Below are 698 nucleotides of genomic sequence, written 5' to 3'. Positions count from 1 at the left end.
GCGGCAGTGTGCTTAATTTATGTCCTACCGTGGATTCAAACTAAGTCTCTCCTACATTATTTACCAAATTCTTACCGCTCAGCCAAGAGGCAATCCCTGCTCGGCCAGAGGACTTGCGCTTGATGAGCTTCAGGCAGTACTAGTCAACCAGTAGGTGTCTTTAGGCTATTAGGTGTCTAAAGTTAATATATATATATATATATTTTTTTTTTTTAAACTGGAAATTGCAGATCTACCAGCTCACAACGCGTTGTGAGCTTGTAGTTTAGCCATTTCCACTAAGGTTTTTTTGTTTAAGTGTAAAGTTATAAAATATGTCAGTCATTTCTTTGTACATTTAGCTTATTTGTCATATCCGCCCCGGGCAACTTCAAAGCCTAAAAGCCAACCAGAAATGTCCAAATGTCCAACGACAAAAACAATTAAATCGTTAATCGCAATTATTTGTGACAATTAATCGTCATGTAAAATGGCATTATAATCGTGACAGCAAAATTTCTCAGTGGAAGAGTAGTGAGACCACCTCCAACCACTGCAGATGTTCTGTTATACTGTATTAATGTGGATGATGTATTAATCATACAGAGTGGTTAAAATAACATTTTATTCATTAAAATAATTTCCAGATTTCAGCCTAACATTACATTGCTGCTAACAAGCCTACTGTAGCTTGGTAGTGATTGCCACTCAACGGAAAT

The sequence above is a fragment of the Gymnoscopelus microlampas genome, assembly GCF_963454915.1.
Source record: "Gymnoscopelus microlampas genome assembly, chromosome: 8".
Lineage (NCBI taxonomy): Eukaryota > Metazoa > Chordata > Actinopteri > Myctophiformes > Myctophidae > Gymnoscopelus > Gymnoscopelus microlampas.
This window is presented reverse-complemented; position numbering follows the sequence as displayed.